Here is a 26,467-nt window from a genome sequence, read left to right as displayed (position 1 = left end):
TGTTTTTCTGTTGGCATCAGGATTATAGGAACTTTTACATTAAAAATGAAGAATTATAGTCACATAGAAGAAAAGCTGTTATAGACACCTCAGTTGTCAGATCTATACCACTAAAATCAATTTAAAAACCCACTGCAACTAAGCACATGAATCGTGAAAACCAAAATCACTGGTAGAACAGTTGTTCAAATATTAAGATCTCCTTCCTGCCCTCTAAAATCACACAGGGAAAAGTAGCCAAGGAAAATCGGGCACTTCCAAATCCCAAGTCCTCTGGTGAAGTCCTGACTACGATGCCTGGACACAGGGATGTTCTGCCAGCTCCGTTCTCTTCACTGGAAGCTTCACCCCACATCACCCTACATTTTATTAGAATGTGTAGTAATCATTAACTGCCTGTTTTCAGAAACAAATTTATATGGCTGGATTGTTTCAGTTTGCTTTGAAGACGACGGCAGTTGGAACTCTGAGTCTACCGCAGAACCTGGTCACCTGAACCACTTTTCTCAGTCATAAGATAAATATTAGAGCAGAGGAGGCTGATCTGCGCTCCTGCCTTTATTTGTTAGCGCAACAAATCAGACTGCAGCCATCTCTGCAGGCCAGACGTATCCCTTAGACCACAACTCCTCAAAGTGTGGGTCCTGACCCCATTTGGGGTCATGTAAGTAGATGTAGTGGTGCCAATAAAAGGCTTCTGAATGTGCAATAATGAACTGAAAATCTAGCCTGCCATGAGTCTGAGGTATTTCTGGTAGCAGCTGCTATGTTGTGCCATGGGACCTCACCACAGCCTTTGTTCTTTACGCATCATACTGGCTCTTGCTGCTGTGCATGGCATCCGGACACCTAGCACTGCCTACAGCTGTCTGAAGTACACTGGTTCAGCTTTAGACTACTGTGTGCTATACATGTAGCTACAGTATGTTGTGACTGTACTTACATGGTTTCCTGCTCTTACAGAACTCTCAGAGTTTACAGGAAGTGGCAGCTTTTAGCATTTCCCTGCTATAATCCCTCAGCATTTAAATAACAAAGTAGCCTAACTTTAGACAGCATTGCTTGAGACTTTAAAAACATTTGACTTGAAAAACTGCTGTTCAAGTTGTTAACTTGAGTTTCATTTAAAGAAAATTAAATTCTTACATGAATTTTGGCTTGAGACGAGGAGAGAATTTGCAACAGTTTCTGAAATGGCCCTGAGCATAAGCCTCCCATTTTGGACTATATATTCATGCAAAGCGGTGTTCTCAGCATTAACTACTATAAAACCAAAGTATTAACTCTGAAAAATGTTGAGGCCATATACCCAAGGTGTAAACTCATACACCCAGGGGCCTGTGAAAGCTTCTCAGGAAAGAGAGGTTGTGAATGGAACCAAGTTTTTTAGAGCCCTGTCTCAGAAAAAACATTAATGGTTAAACTGAATGTGGTGGCTCACAGCTGTCATCCCAGAACTTGTAAGGCAGAGGCAAGAGGATCAGCGCAAGTTCGAGGCCAGCCTGATCTACAGAGTGAGTTTCCGGGCACCAGGGAAGGCTACACAGCGACAACACGTCTCAAAACACCAAACCAAGTAAAACAAAATGGTGCTGGGGAAATGGCTCATGGTTAAAACACTTGCCAGGCCAAGCATGAGGACTGGACTGAGGCCAGATATCAGATGCTTAGCACCCATGCAAGTGTCAGATGGGCATGAAAACTGGCCTGTAATTCTAGAACTTGGAAAGCAGCTGATAGGGACCCGACCTCCATGCCCCACAAGAGCAAGCTAGCCAGGTAGACTGGCCATATCAGTGAGCTTTGGGTTCAGTTGAAAAATCATGCTTTAATGAGTAAATAGAAAGTGATTGAAGAAGATTCTCAACTCAGCCTCAGGCCTGCATCTGCATTTGCTCACATGTGTAGGCATACTCACACACACACATTCAAACACGCAAACATATACACTCATACACCACACATACATACACAAGCAAAACGAAAAATAAAATAAACAGTAAATTAAAACCTCCCAAACCCAAAGTAAAAAGCAAACAAACAAAACCCAATCCGTGAAGGATTGATGAAATATCTTGGGAAAGGAGATGTAAATTTTCATTCTGTTCTAAGCCTTCCCAGCTAAGCACCTCCTTCCTGGACACCAAAATAGGCAGATGGCAAGACATTCCCTACTAATGTAAAATTAAATTAAGGATAGTTAAATTAAAAGCTAAACAAGCTGCACACCTGAGACTAAGGCAGGAAGACTGAGACCGCAGGTCAGCCTCAGCTATACATTGAAGACTGTCTAAAAAAATAAGGTTTACAAGGTCCAATGATATGGTGCAAAGTGGTCTGCTTCTGTCTCAATCTACATCTTTTAGTTGCTTAAAATAATCTACATTAAAACCTATGAATTGGTGTCAAAATAAAAACCACTTAACAAAAAAAACTAAGAGTCATTACTTTGCTATCAGGTTCCTGACACCATAACTTAAGTTGTCCCGGCTTCTACTATACACGGCAGAAGGCCGCCCATCCCTCTGTTGAAACAAGGCAGCCATCTGCTTGCTAAACAGAGAGGCAAGCTTTAGATGCCAGTGTTTATGTGGGTGACCAGAGATGCTCAGAATGTTGTATTCTTTTTCTGATCTAAAAATCCACTCAAGGGGCTGGAGACTCAGCTGTTAAGAGCACTGAAGGACCCAGGTTCGATTTCCAGCACCCATATCTGGCAGCTCACAACTGCCTATAACTCCAATGCTAGGGGATCTGATGTCCTCTTCTGGTGTCTGTAAGTTCCTGAACATTCTTGGAATACACTCACATACACACACCCATACAAATAAATAAAAATCTTAAAATAAAATAAAGTTTGCTCACGTTAAGGTGATTGTAGGTAGCACTGATGGTGTATTTAAAAGTGCTTTTGGAACCTCAGCTAAATTAGCAGGTTTTCTTTGGGCTTTTAGTCCTGAAGTTTTCTGGGAACCTCAACCTGATGAGAAGTCTGTGTCTATTAAACATCTATTGGTTTTTAACATGTAGAGGTACCCACAGAGCTCTTCCAGGATGAATGAGCCAGTCAGATCTAATATATCAGTGGTAGAACTTCTCTCTTGCATCTTAGACACAGATTCTGAAGAACTTGCTTGGCCCATGGGCTACACTCATACCTTTCCTGAAAATTAACATGAAGTTGTAAGACTACAGGGAACATACCCAGAACTGGCATTCCTGTGGTACTGCGTGATGAGCACAGTGCTGCTTCGATCTGTTAGCACTCATGGCAGAGTTCTGGCATGAAGCTAGACAATTCTGAAGGATGCCAATACTTATATGTGAGAGTTTTAAAGTCCTGGATATAGATTATTTTTTAAAGTATGGCCAAAGTAAAGTACAGGAGTGAGTTAAGTCTCCTTGGGGAAATTAGCATAAAATCTATAGAGAAGAAAGGACAGGTCCAAGGGAAATGTGTGGAGTGAGGCCAGTGCCCATCAATCTGACGGCATGTTTGTAAAGCCACCTGCAGCGTGGAGGCCTCTGCTAGAAATCAAAGGGGTCAGCTTACAGCTCAACTTTCTCAAGACAAGTCCTAATTTCAGTTATTCTTTTGGTCCCATAATGCCTATGCCCCAATTTCTAGTTCAGAAGGTATGGTATCGCTACAGACAAAACCCAAACTCTGGCCTGACAGCGTATCACTTACATCTTACTCTCCTAAGGTGTGAAGATTATGTCTTCGCTTACCAAATCCAAGGTCTGGGAGAATTAGGGGCCTTCCAGGATAGCTGACACAGTGGGACCTCAGACCCAGGGTTGGTGAGTCCTTCTAGCTTATGCCAACACTGAGCCTCATGGCCGGTCAGGCGATTGGCCGGGCCCAAGCACAATGGAAAAGGGGGTCTGTTAGAAATGTCAAGATGGTAACAACAGAGTATTCTTAGCCAGGAAGGACCAAGTGCCACGCACAGGTCACATGCCCACAGAGCTGACCCTGTTAGCGATTATTCCAGCAGAAGCTACACTTTGGTTCTTTTGAGGCAAAAGGAAGACAGGCTTTGAAGACAGAAAATGAATTTTTTTTTAAAAAAAATCACTGCATGGACAAATAAATAAATAAGCAAGAGTGCTAAGGGTCTTAGAAGCATCTAGAAAATCACTAAGACCCAAGGCTAGGTTGAGCTGATACTGTAACTCATTATAAGTACTTGGTCCAATAGTTGTGTCATAATCATAAAATATCGTACAGCATAGTAAATGTTTTGCATGGCCAGAACTGCATCCAACAGGTGAGTGACAATGTATGTGTGGTAGACTGGCCTTGAAGAGCTTCAGTGACGCCACGTTCTGATCAGACCTGGTCCTGTCCTTTCTCCTGCTCTATGAGTTTTTAAGCAGCCATCCAAATAAGGTTTGCTTGTAGCCAACCTATATACAAAGATCTAGAAGCCTTTGCTACATGAATATTCCATGTATTGCCCACCATTTCTGATTTGAAAACGACTAGTAGTTACTAGTAAAGCTACTACAACTTGTTGGATTCCATGCTAAGTGCTTTCCATCAGGTACACTGGGAACAGTTCATGGCATTCCCGTTAGGCAGAAATACTATTCTAATTTATCAGAGGCGAAGACGAGGCTTCCGAGAGGTTGAGCAGCAGTGTCCGACTCTGCACTTAAGAGCATTTGGGGTCAAGAGCTGGGAAAGGAACTGTGAAGGCTGTACAGACAAAGGAGCAGGGTCAGAGCCACAGTCTTCCTTTATGAAGCAGTACTTACTTGACAAAGTCTGAGTGATGCTTCACCTTGGTGGGCAAAAATGCAACTATAAAACACTGAAACTAGAAATCTCAGATATTGAAAATCTAGGCAGTTAATTTTTATAGCTCCATGCAAAGGCAGATCAGCTGTAGAAAGACAGGTAGAGGAGGGGCCTCCTCGCCCAGGTTTTATGGTGCCTTAGACCTGATTTATTGTTTAACTGAACCAGGAAAAAGGAGGCTAAAAATGAACAAAGGGTAAGCAAGCTCATTCAGGAGAACTGCATTCAGGATGGACTCCATTCTGCGACAAAGAAACTTAAGGGGCAGTAACTTTCCTGGTAGATACAGGACTTATCACAGGTACTAGAACACACAGTAAACTTGAACTCTGGGGCTTCAAGGGTTAATGGCTTTTTTTTTTCTTTAAATAGGAGCAAGAGAAAACTGTGAATTTATGATCATGAAATGCCTCAGCGTTTCAGAAAACCCAGTTAGCGTTTCCGACTCTCAACAGATGAAAGCGCCTTTATAATTATGACTATATTTACTGTGATGTTTCCAAGTTAATCTGGCAGGGGGTCCTTGTTTCTCATCTTAAACCAGCTTCAGGGAAAAGAGGGAAGGATGGAGAAAGCAAACGTATGCTTTATACTGAGCCCACATTTGGTAGCATTTTTCCTCCAATGTCAAATACCTTCTATATTTTTAACTAGCTAATCAAGTGTAATTTCTATTTCAGGTGTATAAAACTTTTAAATAATGGAGAAAAATATTCCTTGCCAACCATGAAACTTCTATAGTTTGGATGCAAATACACTGTTGTGACGTACACAGTAGAAACATGACATATAGATCTGACAAGGTAGAGCTATAAGTGCTCAGGAAACCAAATGCTGCTTTTATGTACACTGCCAGGAGTATGTCAACCTCTGCACCCTGGGACACTCACAACACTCCCATTCCCCTGTCTAAGACTGGTTTCCACTCCAGATTGGAGAGGCTGCACAATTCTATCCTATGAGACCCAGGAGAAGTCGGTGACTCGTTAAGGCATTCTAGCAAGCATTTGCTTAGCTAAAGAACAAACCTGCTCAAAGCCAGCACATCTTAGGACTCTCTATAACATGACATGAGGCCCTGATCATTTAAACATCTTTGAACTGGGATTTTTGTTTTCATCCCAAAGCATTCTCATCAGTCTGGAGCAGTCTGGAGCTCTCACAACGCAAAGGCTGGCTCCATGCTCATTGGTTTTACATCTCTTTAAGCACACTTTCTCCATTTTATAGAACGGGAAACCAAGATTCGGAGACACTAGTGATATATTCAATTTCTAATAGCCACTGCACACAGGCCAGGGTTTCAATCTCTGTCTCTCTTGACTTCCGAGGCTCCTATTCAGAAGCTCTGTGTGGAGTAGACTGTGAATGTGTGGTAGCACTGGATCACTTTATGACTCTAGATTGATGTACACTAGTGTAAAGGACGTCTCTATAATAGTGGAGTTACTTTTCATAATCTTGAGTTTGAAGAAATCATGAAGACAGTGAGAACAGGTGAGGGAAAAATGCAGCCAAGCCTCAAGTTCCAATGGTAGGAACTGAGCAGTGGTCATCGGAAAGCTTGTACCTGGGCTGGACTTCCTCAGCTTCCTTTCCGTGAGTGGGACAATTCAGGGGGCTGAAACTGCAGGCGACATCTGGATTAAATGCTAGCATGCTTTTTAAAGAGACACATATTTTTTAAGGAAATACAGCAAGCCTCTCTTATTTTGTGGTTTCAAGCACCTATGGCCAAGTGTGGTCTGAGAATATTAACCGGAAAATTCCAGGAACAAATGACCCACCAGTTTTATGTCAAGTACCCTTGAGTCATGTGAGGAAACCTCAGCTATCTCACTCAGTCTTGCCCTGTCTGTGATAACAATCTAGATGTGCTTGGGGAAGGAGCTTTATAAGGGACTGTCTGCATTAGGTTGGCCTTTGGGCACCTCTGTGGGAGATTATTTGATTGTGTTAATTGAGGCCGGAAATCCTGCCCATTGTTGGTGACATCATTTCCTGGAAATGGGATCCTGGATTGTGTAAGAGTGGAGAAATCAAGCTGAGCACTGGTACGCAAGCATCCCCTCACTGCTTTCAGCTCCTGACTCGGGAGAGAATGTGACTAGGTGCACTGAGTTCCTGCTGCCTTGACCTTCCCATAACCTGGAATTGGGACCCAAACAACCCCTTGTGTATCCCTTAACTTTCTTTTTTCAGGGTGTTTTATCACAGCAACAGGAAATGAAACCATCCCAGCTGGTACAGGAATCACTCCTCTATCCAGGGACACCGCACTCTATGTCTAAAGTCACCTGCTGATTGGCCACTGAGCAGCTGCCTTCATGATCAGCCGGAGGGCTGCTGGTATTAACAGTGCTGAGCCCAAGAAGCCCTATCTCTGACTCGGTAATGGCTTCAGAGTCTAGAAGCGATCTGGACAGCTGAGATGTGCCAGAGAGAAGCCACGAAGTTGCTACTTTTAAGGAAAAAGGAAACATACAGCAAGATGTTTTGAAAGATACCGCATCAACACAGCGTTTATTAGTGTGTGCTATGGCAATGCTTCCATTCTGTTGTTAGCAGCTGCTGTTAATCTCTTACTGTGCCTAATTTACACATTAGGCTTTATTACAGGTGTTTATTTCTATGGGGGGGAGGCATGGTATACACAGCGTTCAAGGCGCTGAGGTTTCAGGTACCCACTGGAGGAGGTTCTGGAATAAATTCCCCATGGATGATGGGGGCCACTGTACTCAATCAAAGACGACAAATTCGTTTTAGAGGGGCTACCACCCCTTTCTTTTTCATAAAAGGTTCTGCTAATCAATAAAGACATGCTCTCCCTGACTTTGGATGTCAGCCTACGATTTTCTGCAATACAATCTAAAATAGCCACCGCCCATAAGTCAGGTCCGGCTCTGTACTTTCTTCAAACTCTCTGCCTCTCCCTGCTACATGTTTAGGGGGGGGGATGGCTCTTCAGGGATGAGAGCGAAAATTACAGCCAGAGAAAGCGCGCTGCAGCATCGTATCAACTCCCGAGAGCTGAACGAGGTGCAGCTATTGCTAACTGAAAATATTATCTATGTATTTCTGAAAATGGAGTCTAAAAACTATATTAACAGCAATGAAGTATAAGTGATCCCCAAAGAAAAAGGCAGAGTGCTGTAAAATGTAAATGACAATAATAAATTTGAAAAGTCAAGCTATCTGTTGTCTGTCTCTGTACGCACACAACTGTATCGGACTCATATTGTGGACTCACAGTTTTTAAATCACCACTGCATTCGCTCTTACAACTGAGGAGGATACTATATGAAGACAAAGGCAGCATTTTAGGACCTTGAAGGTTCTAGGTGCCATTTTGCCCTCAAATTCACTTTGTTCTAAAAAGAAAATGATGGCCATTAGGCTGGGATCTGTCCCAGGTCTCAGGCTGGTGGCCAAGCAAGGATAGCTACCAGACTCCTAGCTCTGTGCTTTTAATCCATTTTCAAATATAGTTTTGACTTGAAAAATTATAACTGAATTCACACACAAGAGAGAAGAGAGGCTCTGACAACTTGTGACTGTTCAAAACACAGGCTCCTAATTGAATGGCTGGCCTTCGGGGACGTCAAGCTTCACAAGCCAGAGACAGTCGCGGTCATCAGGGATGGAGCGCAACAGTCTTGCTTGAGAAACTCCATCCAGTTGGCTAAGAGGCAGCGCCAAAACCAGCAAGGGACAAGACAGTTGCTCCGGTCACTTTCTCCATTTACCCTTGCTGAGTGGACAGTTCCTTTGAAATACTTTCCCACAGATTTCAAGGCTCAGAACGGTCCAGGTCCCCAAACTGCCCCTGCTTGATTCAGCCAGTGTCGTCAGAAAAGACAAGTGGACTCACGAACCCCTTCCATTCAGTTAGTAAATACCTACTCTCGGGAAAACAAACAAAAACACAAATGTGTCGCACACTTAGTACAGAGCAGGACATGAAGGTCAATATAGGTAACGTCTGGGTTGTTACCAACTGCCATGACTGTATTTAAAAGCTCCCAACTGATCATTCTAAGAGCAACATAGGTTTCTCGCCGCTCACGTCCCAGGGTTTTACTGTTTTCTCCACCAGTTACATTAAAGCGGCTTCTGGCAAGTGGTTGAGATCACGGGCTTCAAAGTCAGAACTGGGCAGAAGTTCCGAGTCTGCTCCTTCAAGGTCCTCACAGGGACTGAACTAGGCAGAATAATGTCCCCACCCTTGAGAAGTGGCGACACTTGAGTTCCCACAATCTGTAAATAACACTAACTTTCTTGGCAAGAGGGAGAGTAAGCTAAGGACCTTAAAACTGGGAACTAATCCTGAATCACCTACTGGGGCCAAAGAAATTGTGATGGTCCTTAAAAATGTGGGAGAGGGAGGCCGGCAGGTCAGAGCTGCAGTTCTGGGAGAAGACAGATGGTAAGTGTGAAACCGGAGGAACGGGCAACAAGCAAGGCCTAAACATGGCCTGGGAGGCCACAACACGCAAGGACAGAGGTTTGCTCCCGGCACCTACGTGCCTTGCTTTGAGCCCACTGACACACATCTCAGACTTCTGATTCCTCCTGACGATAAAGTTATAAATCCCAGCTGTCTTAGGTTACTGGTTTGTGGCCTTCTATGGCAGGGGACATTCCTGGAGATTTAGTATTGCTTTCTACAAAATGGGAATAAAACAAGTAGGTGTCCCAAAAGACTAACACAGACAGGTCCCCGAGAGAATGTACATAAAACCCTTCAGGGCTCCACATAGGTTAAGAACTCAATGTCAGAGCCGGGCGGTGGTGGCGCACGCCTTTAATCCCAGCACTCGGGAGGCAGAGCCAGGTGGATCTCTGTGAGTTCGAGGCCAGTCTAGTCTACAGAGTGAAATCTGGGATAGGCACCAAAACTACACAGAGATACCCTGTCTCGAAAAACCAAGAAAACCACCACCACAACAAAACAAACAACAACAAAAAAACCCCTCAATGTCAGTCATTATGCCCATGACAGCATTATTCCAGCATAAACATACAGACTGTTTTTTTAACAATGAACAGTGATGTCATTATGTGGGGATGGCACCTTCCATGTAAACAGCACCTTCATTTCCATGAATTATTTTATCTGACATTCACTAGAATTTCACGGGGCACTAGAGCACGATCAGATGAGGAAACTGGATTTGCTGAGCATGGATGGAGTGCAAGGCAACCTCTTCTAAGTGCAGGGTGCTCCTGACCTTGACTTGTGCCTTCTAGCCATCAATAGATGATGCACTGGGTACAGAGAATGAGGACAAGTGATAACGAGGAGGAAGCCAAACGGCGATTCGGCTGCGTGCTCCAGACACACTATTTCCCATGTAGGATCAGCCACAGGAGTTTTCAGTCAGGCCTCCCCCCCTTCCCCCCATGCTCCCAAGCGTGGCAGAAAAAAAAAACCCAAAAAAAACCCACACCAACAAACAAAAAACACACCTCTGTCTAATGTGTCTAGTCAATTGTGCAAAGCACTAGGGGGAAGAATTCCACCCTGACCACAGCAGGCAATCACCTGATGCCCTGAAGCATGAAGTTTGATTACCCTTATCTCAGTTTATCACTGAATCAAGAACTGTTGATAGCAATACTGGCCCAGAGCCCCTCTTATGAAATGATACAGGCCAGTTAGCAGAAATAAGGCAGGCCCTTTTTCTTTCCTGATTTCTGCTCACTGTGGAAATCTTTTACAAACTGGAGTTTGTTTTTTTTTTTTCTTTTTTTTAAATAAGCCTCTTTGAGCTTGGAGTGTATTTTATTGCTTTCTCTTCCCTTTCATGAGCTAACTGAGATGCCTTGGGCTGGCAGGAAGAAGTCACACCTACCTAGTGGCTTGTCCACACCAGCCTTGCTGTCCAGTAATAGGTTGACAAGGGAACCTTCATTTCCCGCCCCCATGCTAGGCAGGCACATGACTGTCAGGGATACTCTGGCTACACTGGAGGCTCTCTTCTCAAAGGGTGGTCAACAGACAGTAAGCATTAGTTACCTGGCCTGCCTGGAGGAGGGTAAGGATTCTGGGAATCTGCATCTTAACCTGTGTGATGCTGATCAATTTTAAAGTCTTAGGATTGCTGGTTACGGTCAGAGACCTGGATTCGCTCGGGAGTGTGCCAGAGTGTTTACGGCAAGTTTCACCAAGCCAGGAGCCACCAGCACAGACAACACACCAATCATCGGCATCTGTCCCTCCACAGCACCAGCCCTGGACTCCAGATTCTGACACCATGGCTGTCAAACAGTCGATACCTGGGTTGGAGATCGTCCACAGAGGTATGGAGGGGCTGAGGTCAGTCTCCACACTGCCTGCAGTGATCCTCTTCCTAGCCTAGCCTGGCTGAACGTGTGACTAGTGTATGGAGGGTGCTGTGGAGCTGAAGTCACAGACACTGGTCGAAGAGCAGTGACAGAGTCACACCTGTCAAGAAGCACAGGATGGAGGCTGAGAGCACCAGCTCTGGAGCCAGACTACATTTATTTTTACCTGACAGACAGTGGTATATTTAAAACGCTACTGCATGCCAAACACTATTATAAGTGCTCTTCAAATATTAATTCATTTGTGTCTCACAACACTCATCAGACACAGGTACTACCAGCAGAGTCTTCTTTTTAGAAGAGAGTAAGTAACGTGTTCAAGATCACATAGCTTATCAGTCCAATTACACCCCCTCTCACAGACCCTAACTCCCTACTTTCGCTATTGGGTTTAACTCTAGGACATACTTAATCTCCCATGCCTCAGTTTCTTCCCCTGTAACAATGAGTATTATTATTAATAGCAGCCATCTTAAAAAATGCTGACCAAGTGATTGAGCGTATTTACTTGGGCGTCAGGCACACGGTGAGGTCTCACATATGGCAGCCCCTTGCTCCCAGCCCTACGTTCTCGGGGGCGGCGGGAGGATTAAATGAGACAACATATTTAAAGCGCCAGGCACAATGCCATGGCACACGGCAAACACACAGCAAGTGCTGTTATTATTAGCCCAGCTGAGCCAGGCCAGCTTATTTTAGTCAGGTCTAGAGGCAACTGGGCTGGGCACAAGCGAGCAGCGTGCCCTTCACTTCAAGCTACTGTGCAGGCGGCAGATCAACCACTAGACTTAACAGGTTCTCTGTTTTAAATCACCGGAATATTCCTAAAAAGTTCCCCATGTTGGATTTGCTTGTGATTAGCCCTCTCCCTACTGATCTATCTTGTAGTTTCCGATCGATGGTTAATGGGCAGCAATTCTTCGCTGAGACTGTCATGTAAAGCATTAACTTGTGAGAGGCTTTAATATACCTTAAAAAACCAAACCCGGGGGTGGGCGCAAGGCTTGGCAAAGCGGCTGACTTGACCATTCCGAATGCACCTGATCCATCTCATCTCTCCTTCGTTGTGCATTCTAATAAGCATACTTACATTACAGAACTTCTGGTCTTTCCTCCCCCAAAGTATATTACATCCACCATTAAACTTAACTGTGTGTTGATACTAATTTATGTTAACCTATGGGTTAACAACGGCTGAGAAACACCCATGGTCCTACTTAGCTTGGAGGAAGGTTTGGGATGGGGTAGGGGGAGTGACAGTGTTGGGGAGGAAATAGCACAGGGAGCCACTGGTGGCAAAAGAGTTCGTTCGTCCTGGGAGCTCAGAACCACAAAAGAACGTTCACTTTCTATAGGATGTAGTCATAATTTCCCAGGTAATCTTCCTCTATAAGGAACAAGCTGACCCAGCCTCCAACCACTCCTTGCAATCCATCTGCCATGGAAGACTCTATCTGCTGTGTGATAAAACGCACTAATACATTTACTACAACATTTGCTGAGCATATGTGTCTCTTCCTCTGCTGACTTTAACCAGGCCACAGCCTCGGGGGGGGGGGGGGGGGGGGGGCTGCCATCTAAATGGGACTTACACTGCAGTCCATCTCATTATCAGGGGTTCAATGTTTTCATTCTCATTTCTACTTCTTCTCTCCCTCCAAAATGCTAATCTACACACGTGCAATTTTTTTTTAATGAAAGAGTCTATGTTTAAAGTCTTTTTGTGTTAAAAAGAAAAGATAAGGCAGACAAGTCAGCAACCTAGTTTGCATCTGCTCAATATCCCGTGAGGAGAGGTCTTGCTGGGTCCTCATGACTGAGTCTGTGTACACATGATCCACCTGCAGCTGACATGGGGTGTTTACTACTCATCATCGCAGAGCAATCTGAGTTGTCACAGATTGACCCCATGCATTCTGACGGCATACTCGGTGGGGCCAGCAGCCCAGAGACACTCACTACAGCTCTGTGAGTTGCATAGTTAACTGCCACTGTGTACCTAAAATACAGCTCTCCAGTAGGTAAGGACTCACATGTGGACAACTGACCTTGACCCCAATCCCACCTCACCCCAGGGCCTTTGCTTAAGCTGCACTCTATGCCTGGAATGCCTTCTCTTTCAACGTCTCCCCCACCGCCTCTCACTGTCCACCTGTCCAAATCCTACCTAGTTCAAGGACCAGCTCAAATGTCAGTGGCTCCACAAAACCCTCTCTGACCACCCTCGCCAGAAATAACCTCCCTCTTCTCAGCTTCCACAGGGCTGGGTGTATCTTCTCTGGCACTTGAAACACACCCCATTCTACTGTGGCTGTTTACCTAGAGTTCTGAAATCGTGCCATGCTCTTCTTTGAACGTATGTAGAGCAGACCCTTGGTCCAAGCTGAAGGAATGCGTCCTGGACAGCAATGACGAGAACAGAAAGTTCAGAACACGTCACTACTTCTGTGGCCGCTCTTTCTTTTGTCTGTTGCTTTCAAAACCATCTTTTCACGATCTGGCAATTTACCCAAGGGGTTTGGGATCTTCCGAACACTCCTGTGCTAACTAGTGAGGTGCTAGACAAGGTAGAGCGCCTAGCTTCCTGGTTGCTGATGGTCCACTGAGGAACAGAAGAAGTGTTTTCTGGGTGAGCTTCCTCGGCTCCAGTTCTTCTGTGCCAGGACAAACTCTTGTCTCTACTGCTAAATACAGACTCCAATAACAGGCTAAGTGTTGCAGATCCTCCTGAGGCCTTATTATACATGTACTGACACACTGAACTCTTACTCTTAAAGCCTGTATTTCCTTCCCTTAAATACATGCTGAAAACCTTAAATTTCAGCATCATGTGTAATGGCAATGCCTATCTGGTTTTATGTTTTTCCTCCCATAGGAATTCTGACCAAAAAAAAAAAAAAAAAAAGCACAACAACAAGGAAGTTACTGCATGGGAGACAACTTCTCAGCAGTGTGTTTGACCGCTCAGGTCAAAGAACTCCATGGAAGCACAATGAAGAACAGTGTGTGGTATGCTGGAATCTACAGTCAGACTTCAGATACCTTCAACCCTGAGATGTGGCCTATAAAGACCTCTTGGAAATGGGACAGTGGTACATAATAGATCGTCACCTGACAGGATCGGGAAACAGATGGCAAGTGTACCCAGACAGAATATCGCCATATGATCCTATTCAAGAAAACCCAACATGGAGAGCAGTGTTGGGTGAGGGGCTGTTCTGAGCCCACTGAAGACGTCCCGTTTATCTGACCACGTAATACATGTGGGAACAGAGTAATACATGTGGGGAAAGAGTAGGACCCTATGACTTAGGTTAGCAAGAAAGACATGACTCAAGAACATACCCACATGGGTAAGTCATTCAATAAAAATATTTTCCCCAAATGTAACTTCTTGATTAAGAAGAGTCAGAAATATCAAAGCAATCAAGTACTGGGACAAGAACATGTGGGCTGGGATGTTTAGAGGTTGGAATTCCCTACTGGGCACCTCAGTTTCCTTGATCATCAAATAGGGATAATGGAGCCTTACCTCCTGCAAGCGTTTGAGTCTTGCACACAATCAAGATAAAGATCTCATCAGAGTGTCTAGAATTTAATCACCACAATATGTTCATTGCTGGGCATTGTGATTTCTGTCCCCTCTTTTTCTCTCTTCCAACAACATCACCCCCCTTCTCCCTACTATTTTGTGGTAGAGCTCACTCACACCAAAGCACGAAATGACCTCACCCTTTCTGCACATCAAATTCCCAAAGAAGCATTCTCAATCAGAAAAATTCAAGTCAGCAAATGAAAAGCTTGACAACATCTCCTAAGAAATTCACCCACCTAACACATGTTATTCTTTCCCTAACAAGCAATAGCTACCCTTAGAGATACAAAGAGCGGGAAACAACAAAATGTGAACAAAAGTATGTGTACTATGTACCACAGGCCTGTGTTTAGGTCCATCGTATGTTTTGTGAAAAGGGATGAAGTCAGGGCGTGTGTAGGTCACTGAAGAGCTAGACGGGTCTTTTTCTGTCTCTAGTGGTTCTGGATCATAGGCTAAATGCTACTATAATTGCTTTCTTCACTTTTCAGATAGAGTAAGTTCTGAATGGGTAGGATGAGCAGGGTCTGAATGCAGCTTTCTCATTCTATATTTCTGTGGCTAAACTGTATCAGGCCTAAAGTGTCACTGCTTCCGCCACACGGCACTTAAGGCTGGAACAAGCTCCCTTGTACGTGAAGGACAAGCCAGCGAGCCTTAAGGCAGGTGGACTTCCAACACTGGATGAGGGGCCTGGCGCACGTTAGGAAACAATGGACACTTCCTGTTCTAGGTGTTAACTTTAGTTACCACAGCCAGACAATGCTGCCAGTGGTGTGGAAGAAAAAATGGCTGTAACCAGCTGTGCTATTCACAGTTGGATGGATTCTGTGTACCTCCAAATGGTGATAGAGCCAGCAGCCTGTTGTAGCCAAGGACAGGATGATGGATGGTCTACATACTGTGCCCAAGTGGAGAGAATGGCAGAAGTTCACTTCAGGGTTGTTAAAATGCTAATCTGGGTGAGTTAACAAAGCCTGATAGAGAAGAAAAGTTTGAGAAATACGAACACCTCATGTGGGTTCTGCACCCCACTGATCTAAAGGCCCTTAGTTGCACTCTGCTTGATGTTCTTTCTTTTAAGTAAGAAGTCTTAGTAGTTTTCCTGTTGGGGAGAAACGAAAACCACATCAGTGGTCAGCTACACTGCCCCTGTCATCAAGGTCTGGTAGGAAAACAGCCTGACAACAGCCACCGCAACCGAAAAGTGTCCTGGCATGCTTAATGGAGTCACAGGGGCTAGTGTTTCTATATGGCACAGGAATACATCAAAACACTTTTCCTCCCAACTGGAGTAGTCAGCTGTTCTCAACAGTATCCTAGGATGCTGGATTGGGTAGATTTTTGATGCTACATACATCTCTATTCATGTAAGTCTCAAAGAATGCCATCTCCCACTGCTGTGACAGACCCAGTACCCAAAGGACACTGACAGCCCATTCATTAATGCTCAGGACAGGAAAGACTGCATTTGGAACATTAGGTGCAGACTATCTTGTTTTAAAGTTTTGTGATAAAGCAATTTGCACAAAAAGGAGACATACTTCTATTTCTTGTCCACAGATCTGGTTTTCTAGTCAGCAGTGTTGCTTAAGGTGAATATAGAAAAAACGTATCTGGCCACAGGGTGTCGGCTCATGGTTATAGCTCCTTGCAAATGACAGATACTCAATGAACATAGATGGGTTGGCATACCTCAACTGCCTCTTGCTTCCTCTAGAAATAAATCAAGGCTATGCAGGCTTAAAGACCCTTAATAGAAATAAAAGAAAATAGTTTGTCCTGTAGTGTTAGAGTAGGAGTTTGCCTCTTATGGTTGCACTAATACTGGTCAGGCAATCAGCCAAGCTCTTAGCCCTGAATAAAACGCATCAGAAGAGTGAAAAATGACCCCATTTCAGATGCATTTTTCACTCTTTGTATCTTAGTGAAACTCACAGGCAAGAACAATGACTAAGCTAATTACCGTGGCTCATTACGATGGAGCAGCAAAGAGAGATCCCTCAGACTCAATAAATCCTCAACAATCATGGCTATCTTTCTGAATCAAAGTTCTGAATCCGAGCTACTTGCCTGTGGCCTTTCAAGGAACAGACACCACCAGACAGGATGCAAAGGCCCACTTACCCAAATCAGTTACTGGACAGTCTTCCTGTGCAGCAAGTCAGTGAACTGAAGTCCTCCAGATTTTTAAGTTGCCCTCACTCTAAGGACTAAGGCTGACGTCACAGCCGTCTTTCAAATCCATCAAACCAGGGGAGGCATGACCAGATGGTTCTGGTGCTATTAGAGGGCATCAAAATGGGGGAAGGGAGCGGCAAAATGCCCACAGATCTAAATCAAACTCAAGTTAACCAGATGTCTGGTGATGGAGACATCACAGTATTCCTGGCACATTCTCATGCATCACAGAAGGGCTCATCAGAAAGGGAACCTATGTAGCATCCTTAGGAGAAATGAGATGGGTACTTATTAAATTCTATAGGATTTAATAAGAAATGCTAGTGGGGTGTTGATCTTCCTAAGCGTGTCAGCAGAGAAAGCTTAGGATCTTGTGTTTAACTGTCTTCTGGGTGAACATCTCAGAGACCTAACAAAAGCACTGGCAGACTGAAAAGCAAGTCTCAGTTATGGGTGAGCTGTAGTTTATCTGTAGATGTTTAGGCTCCTGGCGATAAAGACCCAATCTCAGAGCTTATCTGTTATTTTTATGTGTCTAAGCCAGGGTAAACGTTTGTGTGTAATACGTGCGAGCTTGAGAGAATGAGCCTGTCACTCACTACATTAAATGCTACTAAAGACAAGTTAATTTCCTAGATACTTTAACATCATGAATAAACATAGCACCAGAATCTATTGTTTTATACCACCAAAAAGAGAGTAAAACACTTCCTCCAGCTGTCTAAGGTTTCACAATACAAGGAAGAAAAAAGCCTTGAAGATTTTCTCCAAACGGGAGTATTTCTCCTATTCAAGGAGCAGAGACTGAACCAATTGAATAAAAACGCGTTAACTCTTTCCCTGGGACCTCAGCATTGAAATAAACAAAAGAATCTACTTTATTGCATTAAGTATCAAGTAAAGGGAGAGGGAAAAGCACTCATCTTTTGGTACTGTAGACTTACAATTTGTATAGTAGCTAGAAGTTTTGAGAGGAAGAAGCCCTCGACATTTCCCTTAAGTAACCAGAAGCTGTTGATTTAAGGGAAAGAAGCCTGAGTGTCCGACGCGGGGTCCAGTTACTGTACACAAAGTCTGGGGGGGGGAGGGGGCTTGTATCTCTAATAACGATGTGCTGTCCCACTCGGAGGATACTGGAATTGGTTACTGACTGCTCCAATTCCTCTGGCGCTCTAACTCATACCATACTGCAATGCCACTCCACCTCCCACCACCACCACCACCCTGGCATTAAAAAAAAAAAACAACAACCAAGAACTAGATTTAAACAGTCCTCTGTCAATAATGGTCCTGCGAGCCGATTAATGAGAAAAATTCTAAACTCAGTTTGCATCCACACCTCCAAGTCCTTTCTGGCCTTTAATTTGGAACCTAAGAGTTAGACGTGCCACTGGGAGCTGAAAGCACTCCCAAATCTCCCAGGGCGGCTACTGCCTCAGTTTCTACAGATGGTCATTGCAGCCGGATCTGGAAGTTTCCCTACCTGGATGTTGAGCTCTCCTTCCCTGCCGCTGCTCCCGGCTACAGGACGCCTCTGGCCACGGAAGAAAGCGGCTCATACAAAATTGACTCTTCCTTATTTGTTTCCATCCATAATTGATGGGAAGCTGAGAGCATAACACGTCTCCGGGCCGAGCCCTAGCCGACTGGCTAAGACCCTGTCCAAGGCGCTTCGGCGAATCATTTCCAGCCAGTGAACAAAGCACGCAAAGTTGCGGGGGAGAGTGGCTGGGAGCCTGGCGGGTGGGTGCCCACGGTCCCCGCGTGGACAGCCAGTGGCTCCGCGCTCCCGGGCTGTCCCTGCGTCCTCGGGGCCGAGGCTGGCCGGGCGGCCTGGGTTGCGCTGCCGGTGGGCTGGAGGTTCCAAGCCCCGCAGTGAGGAAGGCAGGCTAACCCTGACGGTGTGCGGGGCAGCGATGAGCCGGCCCTGCCTGGAAGAAACTTTTCCTCGCGGCTGCGGGTGTCTTTCTTCCCTTAGGGGTGCGCCCGGGAGGAGGGGTGCGCCTAGGAGGAGGGCCGAGCCGCCCGCCCCGCCCCCTAGGCCGCCCACCGGCCAGCTGGGACCGGTCAACCAGACCCCCGCCCCAGGCGCCTCGTGCACCGCTGGAGACCGAGCGGCTTGGGAAAGCAATGAACTCCGGTGGAGATACGACACGACGCCCACGCAAACACACGCGCCCGCACACAGCTGCGCCGCGGGCTCGGGGTCCCACCCCCCCATCACGCACCCAGAGCGTCAGCCGAGCTTCGGAGACCGTCTTACCTCTCATGGGGAAGCCTGCTTTAAGAGACAGACAAATAAAGCTTGTCACGATCAAACGGAAAAGCCGATCGAGATAGTGTGCAGAAAGAGCAATCCCTCGGTCTCGGGTCTCGCCTTGCGATCTATCCCGAAACTCGCCAGCTCCAGCCCTGACGGCGGCCGCTGCGGCGGCGGCGGGACCCAGTGCGAGCAAAACAAACCGCTGCCCTGCAAATGGTGTAATTCGATCCATCTCCGAGTCGCTCCCCGAGAGCCCGGCTCCCTCGCCGCTCTGCAGCTCCCACCGCGGCCAGCGCCGCCCAGAGCCCCACGCGCGCCGCGGCCTCGACCCTGGTGGCCGCCGCGTCCCTGCTCGCGCTCGGCCGCGCGCCCAGGCTCTCCCACCTTAGCGGAGCCGCTCCTCCCGCGCCTCCTGGAGCCGGGTCGCCCAGCTGGCGCCGCCTCTGTAGCCTGCAAAGCCGCCTCTCCCTTCCCTCCCTCTCCCTTCCTCCAGGCGCCCTCACTACTCTCCCAGCCGCCCCCAGACGTCCCGAGGACAAATCGCTGCAGCCCAGTGTTGCCGTGGGCACAGTTGTACCCCGAACTTCAGTCTTAGTTTTCTAGTCTTAAGATTTATATTTGAGCTCATTCTTGCAAGCCCCCTCCCCCATTTATCTTTATAACCGCTAAGCAAAACAGCTGGGAAGAAGCAATCAAACATAGCTGTATCTTTAGAAAATACAGAAATTGCCTACTAAAAATCTTATTTCCACTTTGAATGAAAGCCATTCAGTACAGTATAATTTTGCAGGCTAATGAGCCGGTTTTACAGGCAAGTGTTTCGTTTAATACGTTGTAGGAGAAATGAAAATGTCCTTGAAGCGACACCATTTAAGATGGACTGTCATAAATGAAATAAAAGAATCATATATTCCCAAACAAGAGGATTTTAATTCAAAGTTTATTTCCAAGAACGGGCTATGTTTATTAGTTGGCAATCTAATCATGTATCACTTAAGAATTCTAACTGGCTGGAATCAACCGTGGTGCCCCCGCTTAAAGAGAGAGAGAGCATTTCCGCCAAACTTTTGGTTTTCGCTTGAGTGTAGTTAATTACCGTGGAAAGAGCGTCGGGCCACGCAGGAGGCATATTCTTGTCCGCAGTTCTCCCTGCTTCTCTCCTGCACACAGATATATGTTTACATTTAGGAAGAATGTGCCCTAGAGTTGAAAAGGAACTCCAAAAAGACACCCCGATTAACACTTGGTAGCCAAAAGCAAACCCAGAGAAAATGGGCAGCCTTTTAAAAATTCAAGCTTTCCCCGCTGTCCCTCCTATAACAAGAAAGGGGTAGGGGGCGAAAAGAGCAGCCTCTGAGACTCCTCGGTGGTGTTTCTGCTAAGTCTTTTGTTGCCTGGTTGGCTGGTGTTTTCTGGTTGTACTGGGCTCTGACATCACTGCGAGTTCCTTGGCAGTCAGGGCCCTCCCCTAGCCAACTTCTGACCCAGAAAACTGTGGCTGTTTCCTGGCCAGCGGTCATTTCTTTTTTTCTGCCCTGCAGGCAGAGGGTACTGGGCACTGCATGAAGATGAAAAGAGTGGGGGGCGGGGGGAGGTCTACTTGGTTGGTGAGCAAACCAGTCACCAGCCACCTCAAAACAGGTTTGTGAGTTGTCCCGTGTGTCCGCAGTAGCAGCAAAGGTTCATTGCTCCAGATTTCCTGATGAACTCTGCCCCCCCCAACCCCCACCCCCATCTCACTTTGTAGCTCAAGCTGGCCTGGAACTCACTTTCTGGACCAGGCTGGCCTCAAACTTGAGGCAATCGTCCTGCTTCCCCCTCTGGGAGTGTTGAGATTACTAAGGGTGAGTCACCTGGCTTAGATTGGGTTCCTAAACAGGTGAGCAGTTTTACAAGGACAAATACCAGAGTTGACAGTTTTACCCCAGACTGAGTCCTTAAATCCAGGAATAACAAGGAATAATGGTCTGCTGGGTGCTGGAGAATACTCTGATGGGCCCTTGGGAACCATGAATTACATGTTTTCACTCTAAATATCAGTCTGGATCTCGGGATCATCCTTATATTTGCTCTGCTGGAGGCAAAGAAGCCAGAGCATGGCATGGGAAGAAAGGTCAAGATCTACTCTTGGGTTTGTCTTGTTCCTGTTGGGGAACGAAGAGAGGAAAATGACACTCTTTATTTGGCCTTTAGTGGAAAGAGACCCAAGCAAACCACTCAGGCAATTGCGACTGCTGTGGTTCATCCCATTCCCGTCCTTACTGTTGACTTTAAACCATTCAACTCTTAACCCTGTTGACTTCTGCCGAGTCTCCATTCTCCCCACCCACCCTATGCCCCAGGCACTAACACTGGCTGGATGCACACAGAGCCCCACAGAGCACACTCTCCTGATGTTTCTGCTTTCTGTGGTACCCTATAACGTGGCTGCTAAGCCTCCTTCCTGGTTTCTTGATGGAGCAGCAATTGTTTAGGTGTCAGATTTCCCCAAACCTGCGAACACTTTGTATGTATCAGAGTGACTGTCTTCTGTGCTCCAAAATGTTCTTCCTGCTTGTTCTGTTTAGGATATCTCCCAACTGAACAAGCCTTAAGGGAGCAGGGTTCTTGCCTTCCTTACCTATACAGGCCTGGTGCCCCGCACAGGGAAACACACTCTGTAAATACTTGTTGAGCAGATATGACACTGGAACCTGCAACATTCTCATACTCTCTCTCTTCTGGGCCAGATAAGCGAGGATTGTCATTGCTGTATTATGGAACCCCCCGTAGTAACGGCTTCCTTACTCTGTGTCCCAAGATCTCACAGTGCCACTGAGAATATTTGTTAAATATTTGTCAATAAGAGAATACAGGCACTTGGCTCTTTTTACATCTGTGTCTCCCCCCCCACCAACTTTGAAGTCTAGATTCTACCTGGTTAGCAAATACACTTTAGTATTCTCTGCCTGGTTTTCCCCATCAGTGGTAAGTAATAACTCATTTCCAATTGAATTGTAAGTATGATAGCTATCTAGAATCTACAGAAAACTCCCTGTGTATGATCCTTAGTAAAATGTATCAATCACCAGAAAGTGCAGTTCCTTAACCATTACAGCTATTAAACAAATACCATGCTTAACATAGGCCAAGCTGTTCTAAGCACTTAAAAAATATTAGCGTGCAGCAATTCTATGAGGCAAGTACTGTTATTAACACCATTTTAAAGGTGAGGAAGCTGGAAAAGAGAAATTTCAGTGATTTGGTTAATGTGACACCTGTAACTAAGATCTGATGTTCCCTCATACTTAATGAGGTCTGAATAGCAAGTGTCAAGAATGAAGTTTTGGGAGTTTATACAGTTCACATTCAAATTCAAACACGGATCTGTGATTTGGATAACTTATTTAACCACAGCGGGCTTCACTCTCCTTATTTGCAAAACAAGGATGATAATGAAACTTTAAATGGCTTCTGTGGTAGATTGGACACTATGACATGCACGTGTGATGTGTTTAGCCTCTTGCCAGGAGTACAGCAGGCACAGAGTAGACACCAGGCAACGCTTTTCCAGATGCCATGAAGGCAGTGAAATCTTGGGAGGCCACAGGATTGGATGAAAAACTTCTTCCACACTTACAGCCAATGTGAGACTCAGGACTCAATGGGTATGTTATAAATTTTTGTTCACTTCTACTCCCACCCCTCTATCCATGTGATATGTCTTTTAATTCAGGTGTTCATACTATTATCCAATTGATAGGAACAACATTGTGCACGAATTTTCATGAATCACATAGTGTAGGATGTAGAATCCCAGGTTTCAAAATATAAAGAGGGAGGTACTGGAATTTCACAGAGAGAGACATTTTCTCTGAGGACTTCAGTTTGGAGTGCATATACCCTATTCCTTGCATTCACACATTATGGAATGTGCTTTTGTGGCAAGGAATTGCTTTCAGAACTAATCTAAGCTCGCCATGACATGATAAATCATTAATAATATAGACCCACATCTCTGCATCTGCATAGACACAGCTGGCCTCCTTGTGTCAAGAGTTTGCATATGAAAGTGACTCTGCCAAGATATTTCATTTTAATGAAAAATATTTATCATGCTAAATCTTAAGCTTCAAGATTTTACTGGCATAATTCATTTCTATTGCTGTGTTCTCCGCTAGCGGAGCACATAGCCATACCCATATTTGGAATAATAAAAATGTGCTTTTTAAACTTATTTTGATTCCTGCTCTACCTTAGCATGAATATTCTCTGCCATTCGCTCTGTGTAAAGAAAATGCACCATGTATTTTTGGAAATAATCATCAGTTATTTATCAGCTTCTATTAATGCCTTCTCAGGAGTCACTGTATGGACACTGGTGTGTTCAAGCCAAAGAAAAAGATGCAGGTTTTCCAAAAAACATTGTTTATCCGCCAGACACATGCACAGCCCTCAGCTTTTAATACTATTAGGTCCTCTGCGGACAGATGAAAGATGAGCATCATTATATCTGAACATTATGTGTATCCTATCATCCATACAACTGCTCTGAGCCATTTGTGAGCTATAAGGAAAAAGACTTATTTAAACCCATGCAAATCTATAATAAAATAAACCTCACCGTTTTTAAGATACAAGTGTCTGCATTAATGGTTAGGGTCACAGGATTGCGTTTCTCCAGAGCTCTTCAACATTGCCAAATTCTCTCTACATAGAAAAAAGTGGCTGGCCATTAGAGACACAAAAAGTGATTCGTTGCCAGAAGCCACGAGAGCCACCTACTGGCTAAAAGCACAAAACAAAACAAATAAACAAAACAGAATAGGATTCTGGGTAATTTATCTCTTTCCAAATAAAGGCTCTCCAAATGCATGCTTTGCTTTTTTTTGTTTTGCTTTTCAGTCAGGGCGTACAATAGATAGTTTACAAACATCAAATATATGGAGTTATTATAAATTACACTGCTAAAATGTGAGGGAGGCAAGGCATTCCATATGGGGGACAGGAAGAAATTGATACTCTGCTATAAAAATCAATAGTAAGCCTTATTAGTGTTCAGCGGTAATAATAGGCTTGTTCAAAATTCCCAAAGCCCAGTTAAATGCGGATGTAGAGGCACGGTCGATCAGCTCACTCGCTACCAGACATTTAAACCTGTGACTTGGATACTTGTGGCATTGAGCCCAAAGTGATGCAAATGAGGGCTGGCTGGCACTCTCTGCACTGGTCAGTTACAGGGATCTTCAGGCATGGCTGTAAAGAGTCTGTAGAAGAGACACAGTGTGCCTCTAATCTTGGATGCCATAAAGTAATTTGCCCACAGTTTCCTTGACCCTCCCTCCTCCCCACCCCCAGATACCTATGGCCTTTGAACCTACAGTTGGGTACTCGTCAACAAACAAAACCACAGCAGACCTGTAAATTTTTATGACACACTTTCTCACCAGGTTGATCCCAGCAGTCAATTTCCATTTAAACTTTGGTGATTCATTTCACTATTGTGTTGGCAAGGTCTGTGGCAGCTGTCTGAACTTCCATCTTTAAGAAAAAGCCTAAAAGGGGGACTTACAAAAAAATCCCCTTGGACATTCTGTTCTGTTACCAAACAAAACAAACAAGCTGGCTGAAAGGCTTTTGGAAAGTTCTTAACAGAATCCTACAAGCCCTGACTTTGACTGCTGACCTGTTATAACTACACCGGCAGTTCACTTTTCAAGTCTTATCTCATAAGGATGTGTCTCCAACAAGTGTGTGCACATTTGCGCATTTTCCTCTGTGTTCCCATTTAAAAGCTTTATGACTTCCTTTACTGTATTAAAATCTTTGGAATTATGCTTATAAACTACTCCAATATACTCTAAATTTCTGGGTCATAATTACAAAATAAACAGATTCATTTCTCATCACAAGTTTTAATTAAGGATTCTAGTTACATGATTATTTTCTAATGAATAATACCTACTTGGTACCTAGGCACACTAGTAAATAAGTTGACTCAAAAGCATATTTTCTAAAGACAGTTCCCATGGATCTATTTCTCATTTGTATGCCGTCAACCTTGGTGGCTGTCATATTAAAATAAAAGGCTAAGCCTTATTTTCTACATCAATATAGGTGGGAGAATCGAGAGGCAAGGGTAATTTATGATTGCTGGAAATAAATTAATTTGGCAGGAAGTGTTAATCAGCCATGATTTCAGCTTGTTGTGACTATCTGGCTGGTGAATTCTGTGTTTTAGCTTTGGCTAGACCATTTGCCTAGGCTATCCTTTCATTAAGTATCAGCTGGGCCTTTACTTATGCTTTACTTACTTACTCTGTGAAACTCTTTGAAAACATGGCTTCAGTCTGGGCTCCTGTTCCTTAAAGATATCTGCCTTCCAACCTAGTGAGGAAACAGTTTGGTTTTGATTTATTTGCCAGCTTTTATGCTGAAGAGTGAAAAATATAAATAAGAAAGTAATCTATTTTTGATAACAGGTAAATGTGCAGCCTGTGGAGGAAAGATGTGGTATCTTTAGAAACTACAGATAGACTTAACCCTTTCATATGAAACCACCAGGAACGCAAAAATGCCCAGAGTCAGAGAGTGCTAGGTAGTGTGTGACAAAACATTTCCTGGGGAGACACAACAGTCTTCTCACCCCAGATAGGGAGCCCACGATAGACCGAAGTGCTGATACAACCAAAGTCCAACTTGATGAACCAATGAGTTTTATTAGGGTTACGTACAGGAATGTGGGTGAGGAGTGACTTACAGGCGCAGAAATGACTCAAAGACAGCGGCACCACCAAGTCCACCCCAGCATGGGTAACAGTTCACAAAGCTGGGGGCCTGGGGTATACTGTATATCTTGCATGCAGCTCAACATGTTGGAGAGTGTCCTTTCCATGTGCCTCAGTTGGTCTAAATCTCTTCCAATCAGCTCAGTCCTGCTGGTTTCTGCTTCTTCCAGGCAGCTGGTCTGTTCTGAGAGTTTTTTTTTTTTTTTTTACAATTTTTATTGCTCACTCTGGAAGGGAGGGGCCTAGTGAATCTGGTCGGTTTCAGGGACCTCCGGAAGCTATTTTGAGTTGTTCACCTTTCTGTTTAAACTGTTACACAACACTAGGGGAACAGGGACCCTGGCAGAGGAAACCACAATCTTTGCAAAAATCTAAGGGCTCCAGAATGACTGGATAGAAAGAGAATCACTCATTCACTCCTGCATGCATTCATTTCACTGCTTGTTATTAATAGCAGCAGTCTGCTTTGTGTAAAGTGCTGTGCCGAGATAAATGAGAAATAGCTC

The 26,467-nt window shown here is 44.8% G+C and overlaps 1 protein-coding gene across 15 annotated transcripts in view; it reads right to left on the bottom strand.

Moving 5' to 3' along the window:
* Sema6d (semaphorin 6D) overlaps positions 1–26,467 on the bottom strand; it is a 581,349-nt gene that overhangs the window by 38,392 nt on the left and 516,490 nt on the right. The window contains exon 1 of one of the 15 annotated variants that reach the window (XM_052725620.1): positions 19,579–19,665. The exons of 12 other annotated variants lie outside the window; for them this stretch is intronic. The gene's annotated coding sequence lies outside the window, so the exon portion shown is untranslated. Of the gene's footprint in view, positions 1–18,414; positions 18,840–19,194; positions 19,557–19,578; positions 19,666–26,467 lie in introns of those variants that run through there. 2 more of the 15 variants (XM_052725618.1, XM_052725621.1) reach the window with 2 other exon arrangements.

This window comes from Peromyscus californicus, unplaced genomic scaffold (assembly GCF_007827085.1).
Source record: "Peromyscus californicus insignis strain IS unplaced genomic scaffold, ASM782708v3 Scaffold_7__1_contigs__length_154581171, whole genome shotgun sequence".
Classification (NCBI taxonomy): domain Eukaryota; kingdom Metazoa; phylum Chordata; class Mammalia; order Rodentia; family Cricetidae; genus Peromyscus; species Peromyscus californicus.
Note: the sequence above shows the minus strand (reverse complement) of the source record. Positions and strands in the feature narration are given on the sequence as shown.